Genomic DNA, 7,500 nt, shown 5'->3' with positions numbered 1-7,500 from the left:
CCCTCACGTGCAAAAAAAAAAAAAAAAAAAAGACGGATAGAAATTCCTTTGGGATGCGTCAAAAATATAATTCACATATAATCACTCCCTGTTCTCCTCAATCCCTGGCCACTTCCCATCCTTGCATCAGAGTTACAGCTATACACACCCATTCTCCACTCCCGTCTTGCTCCAAGCCTCTTTCACCCCATTCATTCATTTACTCTCCGGTCGTCCCCTAAGGTTCATTCCATTCACCTCTGCCTTCCGCATAGCTTTTTTTTTTTTTTTACTCGTTGTTTCATGTGTCGAAATCATCCCAATACTTTCATCAGCCTTATCTGCTTTCTCCTTTTCCACCCCGGCTCTAGTTCTCATCTTGTTTCTCACTCTATCCAACCTTGTAACCCCTACCTTCTCATATATTTCATCTTAAACTCATTTAATCATTCTCTCTCTGCTTCATTTAAATTCCAAGTCTCCACTCCATACAATGCCGTCGGTACAATCACCCCTTCATATAATCTCCTCTTTGCATCTATTCCTAAATGCCTATTTGTCATGACACCTTTAAAACCCCAAGGCATTTACTTGCTTCTCTCAATCTACAATTTACCTCTACCTCCACTTCTTCCTTCCCTGCCACATGCTACCCCAGATACCTAAAGCAAACCACTTCCTCTAGCCTCTCTCCTTCAAGACTTACTGTCATCATCACCCTTTGTACATTTTATCACCTTACTTTTACCCATATTTACCTTCAATTTTCTCCTATCGCATACCTTCCTAAAGTCCATCATTAACTGCCTTAGTCCACCCTCTGACTCTGCCACAAGCGTAGTGTCGTCAGCAAACAACAACTGGCTCACCTCCCATTTCTTCCGTTTTCTTCAACCATCTCCAGTTCCCTCGTCATTACTCTCGCCTCTACCCCCCCACACCATCCCATCCATATACACAACAAATCATATGTACACATAGTAGAGAGTGGTAGATAGAAGGGTGGTTGATAGGGCATTAATGGACTATTTAGTGATATCCAAAAGAGGAGTTGGAAGAATTCTGGATGTTCATGTTCTTAATGAAGGGAATGGGGGAATATCAGATAATTTTTTGGGTGGCAGGTAAGTTGAGAGTAATGGATAGGCCGAGAAAGAGGAAAGGGCGGAAGATAGAGAGATGTTTTGAGTAAACCGTTTCAATGAAAAGCAAAAGGAGTAGTACAAGAAGTTGAGAGAAGTGCGGGAGGCTGTGACGCATAGAGGTACGAATGAAGGAGGAATAGGGCTGTTTCAAGGAAGGAGTGACAAGGTGTACAAAAATGGTATGTGGAACAAGGAGGATGAGAGGGAATATAAAAGTAGGGCAGTGAGTGGTGGGATGATGAAGTGAAGAAGGTAATAGAAGAGAACAAGCGAGTATTCAGGGATTGGTTGCAAAGTAGGACGAGAGAATCATATTAGAGGTAAAAAACAAAACAAAACAAAAAAACATAGGATAAAACAGGCAAAAAGGAGAGATGTAAAATGAGGGAAGAGTTTGACAGAAAAAATTATTGTAATAAAAAGATGTTTTTGAAGGCAGTGAAGAAAAGGTAAAAGGCGCAGATGGACAGATCTTAACGCAAAAGGCGTTTGTAAAGGGAAGATGGGCAGAATATTTTAGGGAGCTGTTGAGTGTAGGGAAGGATAGAAAGGGACTGGTAGTAGCAGTAGGAGGCGATAAGAAAGTGATGGTGATGGGAGAAGAGAACTGAGGAGAAATAATAAAAGATGGGGTGCAAGTAGTTTTGAAAATTATGAGAGCAGGTAAGACACTTGGGTTAGATGGGTGTAATACGGATTGTCTGAAGAAGGAAGGTACATATTGGACTGGCTAGTGAGATAGTTTAATGTAAGGAAGGGTAGAGTAACAGAAGACTGGAGGAGTGGCTGTAAAGTTCCACTTTACAAGAAAAAACGGACAAATGTGATTGTGGTAGTCTTAGAGGGATCAATTGGTTGAGTGTATTAGGGGAAGGCTTTTGAGAGGGTCTTAATTGAGAGGAACATAAGGAGTAGTTGGTGAAGAACATTGTGGGTTTAGGAAAGGTAGGGGTTGCGTGGATCAGAATCTTCTGGTAGAGCAAATATGTAAGAAAGCTTTGGCAAAAGCAACGGATTTTTTTTTCTTTTTCTTTGTAGACTTGGGAAAGGCTTGTGACGGGGTAAGCAGGAAGACACAGGTGAGAGGGTTTGCAGATATATGGGATTAGGGGAAAGCTGTTAAGGGCAGTCAAGAGTTTTGACGAGAGTAGTAGAGCCTGTGTTAGAATTAGAAATGGAGAGAGCGAATGGTTTGAAGTAAAAGTAGGGCTGCTTTAAGGATATGTCATGTCGTCATAGCTGTTCAGTGTGTACAAACTTATCTCTAAAAGTCACTAACAAATACCTCTCATCTACGTAATATTTATTGAAGTACCTCTATAAGAGAAGACACATTATCGGAAAACACCCCACTGTTTCACTTTGCTCGTAAAGTTTGAAATGACAGTCCTGAATAACAGTCACGATTATAATTACTAAATAGAACGTGTTGCGTGGAGGTACTCGGGACCCGATAATCGAACTAAGAGGGGGATTTACATGGTCTAACGGTTTGTCGAACGCGGTTCGACAGACACGTGTTTAAAGTGATGTGTGAACGGGGTATTTGGGGTTTAACCAACGTGTTTGACAACCAAATACCCCGTTCACACGTTCACACATCACTTCAAATACGCGTCTGTCAAACCGCGTCATATACTCTTTGATCGCTCCGGCGTGCAAAGTTGCCAGACATACTAGTGATGCCATAAATAGGTAAACATAGGAACATTGTGTTATATTATGAACCTAAGTATATGTGTGACTGAGGTAAGATGTTAATATACACCCTATACTACATACAGCAAGGTATGAGTATACATGAAATCCTTAGGCGTGATATGATACATGAAACACTGGTATACATAGCGTGTCTGTCTGTGTCTATCTGTCTGACTTAACACCTACCCACACCTACCATCATCAGGTTAAAAAAAAATACTTTAAAAGCATCATGGCAATAAAAAAAAAAAAATGCTGTTAAAAAATCCAATCCTCTAACCAAAAAATTAATATAAACGCTGGTAACTCAAACTACAATAACAACAACCTGGAACTATAAAGATAGGCCTGCTTTTTTGACAAATTCTAATTGCGGGCAAGATCAATAAGATCTTAAATCGACACAGCAAATGTAATTTGCTTGAAGAACAGTTTCTTTCAAATATTAGGCCCATATTGTTTCTGACTTGGTCTATCATTTCATCACCATATTCATCGTTACGCATCGTTATTTTTCTTGAATCTTTGTCACTGGTAATTTTTAACAATATGGTACTATCATGATAATAGATGATATATTATGATATCTAATTATATACTTGATGTTATACCATCCATATTTGCCAAGTAGAAGTAACAATCCGAAGCGTGATTTTTTGGGTTCTCTGTAACCTAAGGAAATGACAAAAGGCATACAGCCTGGCTTTCTTGTCCGTGCTCTTAGAAGTATGGCACATGTGGCACAGCAAAAAGAGGCCTAGTCTTTATTCTGGTTACTCATTTCACAACCATAGGAATACTCACGTAATTTTAAATGGTATGTAAAATAACTTTCATATGATTTGGATGTCATTTTACCTCAAATGTAACAAAGACATTGTTGACCATTTACTATTTTTTTCGACAGAGTGGAAATGAAATAGCTTACACAATTAGTTCTATCTTGCAAATGCTAGATAACTACTACTACGTGTGGGAACAATTTGGATGTTTTGTCATGATTATTCATGTTTCTGAAGGTCCCAACTGACTAGTTTATACAAGGTTATACTTTTAAAGAGTTGTTACACTTTACAATCGCCGAAACAGATGTGCTTGTTAATCTTTGTTGAAATGTTCCATGGAGTAGCGGTACATATGTAAGTATCCTGGATCCCAAAAATTATAGCAGATTAAAAACTCTGAAACTAAACATATACAAGAATATAAAAGAACCAGATATAATTTTTCATGTGACAAAATCTAAGTTGAACGGTGAAGCTGCAAAGGTCACTTAGTAGTCTGGGACGGGCAGTGTTCTCGATTCGAATTCCAGTATCACAGAGCTTGACTGTTACTGTTAAAAATTACTTCCACAGTACATCTGGCCTATATCGATATATGTTCATCCTAGGGAACATTTTCACATCCTTTGAATGCTCACTCAAGACACGTTTTTTTTTTTTTCATTTGGGAATCATATCCAGATGCTCTTATAAAACTTCACTTGTAAAAATATACATTTAATGTTAAGGCAACTTAGTATAAAAATGCAAAGTTCTATTTGAAAAGTTAAGAATCATACATAAATTGTTTCAGAATTTTTTTACGCAACTGATCATACTCATCCGACTTTCTTGTTTCGTGCTGCCGAATGTTTAATTTTTTTTTTTTTTTTTTTTTTTTTTTTTAGATTTTGGGTACAGAAATTCATTGCACTTTGAATGTAATAGGTAAAGTAGATTGCAATGACCGATAATATACAGATATAGTACGAGATGCATGTAACATAAACAAATATAACATTATCTGAGCGCGAAAATAAATCCAAGACTTCTCATAACCATCATAAAGTTCCTTCGTTGCTTTATGCACAGAATAAGATTGGTTAGAGCCAAAGACGAAATTATTGCCGATATCTTGAGGCTCTGAGGTAGTTTCTTTCAGACGCCAACCAACGCGTTTCATTTTTATTCCGGAATCAATCCATCAGGCTAATAAGGTATTTTTACATTATCTCTATCTATCTATCTATCTATCTATCTATCTATCTATCTATCTATCTATCTATCTATCTATCTATCTATCTATCGATCTATCTATCTCTCTATCTATCTATCTATCTATCTATCTATCTATCTATCTATCTATCTCTTCTGGTGCAATGTTTGCATGAACCAGAAAGAAATCTTCAAAGGTCGTTATTGAAAGAGTTCAATGAGACAGTACCTGGCATATGAACCAGAGATGGAACATAAGCACTCATAATTTCACGTTAGACTGTAAAGAATAATTTGAATTCTTACAAGCATTGAAATTAATGTATTGCTGTGTTTGTTGCCACGAAGCCTTAATCCTAATATTAGCAGCATAGAATAATCTAGTTTTAACCAACAGAAAATATGTAATAGGGTCAGCGTCAAAAGTTGTGTCTGCCTATCTGTTATCGAACACATAATTCTTGTTCTTAATTGTATAATACGCTTTATTGTCTAGCATTTGCTGTACACTATCAGGCATTTTGTTGCATTAGAAATGTGCCCAGTATTCATCAGCTAATATTACATTTTTACAGAGAAAATCAATTTATGGATCAAAACATTTGACTAAGACTGTAAAACTGGGCTAAAGACGCAGTTTCAACATTTTCACTTCTGAATCAATCCCTCTACTAAATGAAATTGTAAAAGACTAGAGAGAGCAATCTAAAATGTGACTCCGGGTTAAAGGGGCAGTAACAGAGCATGAAGTGCCTCTACAGGAATGAGTCATCAGCATATGTATACCATCATAAATTATGCCTTTACTCTCCGAAACATTTGTCTTGTCTGTCAGTCATCCACCTAAAGCTTTGCAGCACTCGAGCACCGACAATTTCTTCGTTCACTCCGGGTGCTAAATCTCAGGGGTTTTGTTAAGTGATTCGGTGATATTCAATATATAGTATTATCATGTAAACAATCTAAAACACCCAATGATTATAATACCACAGTTAAATTTTTAATTAGTGTTTCATAAATATTTTTTTTTACAGAAAAGTACTGTATGTATGAAAGTGACAGTTGCCGACAAGTCTACCGAAGTATACATCATGTGAGGATGGAGCGTTTGTTAGTGCGACGTTTCGTTAGGTAGAGCGAAAAAAAAAAAAACGTAAAAAAGCGAAACGTCATACTAAAAAAGGCTCCGTCCTCATATTATATTTATTTCTATATATAAAATACAGGAGAGCATTTTAAAGTAGTTCATTTGTAAACAATGCATTGTAGTAATTGATTCAGACATGGAAGTCCTTTTCAAAAATTCAAGTTATTAAGAAGCATGTAATTATAGTGGCCAATAAGATTTGTAATATGCCTATTTTCTATGTATCATTATAACACGTTAAGGTTAACACTTATCATTGGTTGTAATTTTGAATTTTGTTTCTCAATTTCGAAATAATGTCTTAGAAAATTACCAAAGTATTCAAGATGAGTTTGAGGCCGTGAGCCACATTAAATTGAATGAAACCTTCTCGTATCAATATGATATAGAAATTATGCAACTATTTTGACGTCATTCATTCACGTTCTCTATACATGCAACATATATGAATTCATGCCGACACTTGAATGATTAAACTGTCAGCAACCACAGTTTCTCAACACCTGTGACCCATTTATCAATGTATGATATACTCACCTGCGTCCAGGAAGTAGCTGTATGCTCTTAAACTCATTTACACCCAGAAAATATTGTTTTCCATAAGTATTTGCTCAGAGCATGGGTTTCATGACTACACGTAATTGTTCGAAGCCATTATATGTACGCCAACACCATATGTGTTACACGAAGGTCTATACAAGTTGAGATCTAGTTCTTGAACCTCTGGCATGTCCTAGTAACCTTTGGTATCTATCTCCGCGCCTGCATCTTCAATTCGAAAATACGTTCTGCACTTACGATCTTCACTTATATCTATCTTACCGATAGATGCTTAAGCCCTAATAGTATGTGGCACTGGTCTGTCGGCCCTCTCCTCTGGGAAGAAGATTCGAACTATTGTTTGTTCTGTATTTGTGTGGGACTTTTTCTATGCAACCAGTTGACTATAATAGAAAGTTATATAGCTGAAGAAGTGTAAGAAATACAGTTGAAATTAACAGAGAAAGATTTAAGGTCTGGTCCGGAGAATGAGTGTTAGCCCCTCGAGTTTACACCTCCACACGGAGGAGAAATAGTTGACGGGATCTGAAAACTGGCAGTTGAAAATTATTCTCTCTCTGCCGTCCACCACGCAAGACTACTTCTACAGTGTCCCATTAGTGCAGTGTCTTAAACATCTATGGACTCATTGTCACCTGCACTGTCCACAATATTTTTTCACTGCATAAACGGATTTTTTTTTAATACATACTGGTGTATACAGTAGTGGTGTAGTCTCCACACACAAGATAGAAATAGTACAAAGAACAGCAACCAAAACTATTTCCAGCTAAGTGGATGAAGTATACGAAAGTAGATTAGACACATGAGATCTGTTATCATTAAAAGATAAGGTCTGATCAAGGTATTCTGGTCAATGAAATGAATGAATACGCTTGACAGTAAAGATGTCTTGATTTGGAACGGGAGGGCGTCCCAAGGTCATGGGAACAAATTGAAATAAAATCACGTGCATGAAGGATATAGATAAATCAATAAACGCAGTTTT

The 7,500-nt window shown here is 37.1% G+C and overlaps 1 protein-coding gene across 2 annotated transcripts in view; it reads right to left on the bottom strand.

Annotated features, from left to right (window-relative positions):
- The window catches only part of LOC143037465 (uncharacterized), a 45,314-nt gene that overhangs the window by 16,305 nt on the left and 21,509 nt on the right, over nt 1–7,500 (bottom strand). The window lies entirely within an intron of this gene.

Source organism: Oratosquilla oratoria, chromosome 22 (assembly GCF_046742065.1).
Source record: "Oratosquilla oratoria isolate Oo_2021 chromosome 22, ASM4674206v1, whole genome shotgun sequence".
Lineage (NCBI taxonomy): Eukaryota > Metazoa > Arthropoda > Malacostraca > Stomatopoda > Squillidae > Oratosquilla > Oratosquilla oratoria.
Note: the sequence above shows the minus strand (reverse complement) of the source record. Positions and strands in the feature narration are given on the sequence as shown.